Genomic DNA, 389 nt, shown 5'->3' on the forward strand with positions numbered 1-389 from the left:
CTACATTATCATATCAATTTGTTTCATACTCATCGCATTCACATACCAAAAACCAATAAAATAAAACATTTTATATTAGAATCATATGTTAAACAGTTAACACTTTCAAAGAGAAACATGAGTGTGAATTTTGTAAGATTGTTAAAAAATTATAACAAACCCTGAAAGTTACAAACAAACATGGGAAGGTTTGTGAGTTCGGTTCTTGGACCAATCGGATGTGGCAGTGGCATGTTGAGTTACGTAGAAACGTGTTTGATTGGGAAAAAGAGGCTTGGGAGTAGTTCATGAGCTGTCTGCAAGGTATTCATCTAGATATGGAGACTAATGACAAATTTTTTTTTTTGAAAGTTGAAGATATAATTTCATTAGCAAGAGGCTTTACAAAA

The sequence above is a fragment of the Theobroma umbraticum genome, unplaced genomic scaffold (genome assembly GCF_002168275.2).
Source record: "Theobroma umbraticum cultivar Fairchild unplaced genomic scaffold, ASM216827v3 scaffold_12.1, whole genome shotgun sequence".
NCBI classification, from domain to species: Eukaryota; Viridiplantae; Streptophyta; class Magnoliopsida; order Malvales; family Malvaceae; genus Theobroma; species Theobroma umbraticum.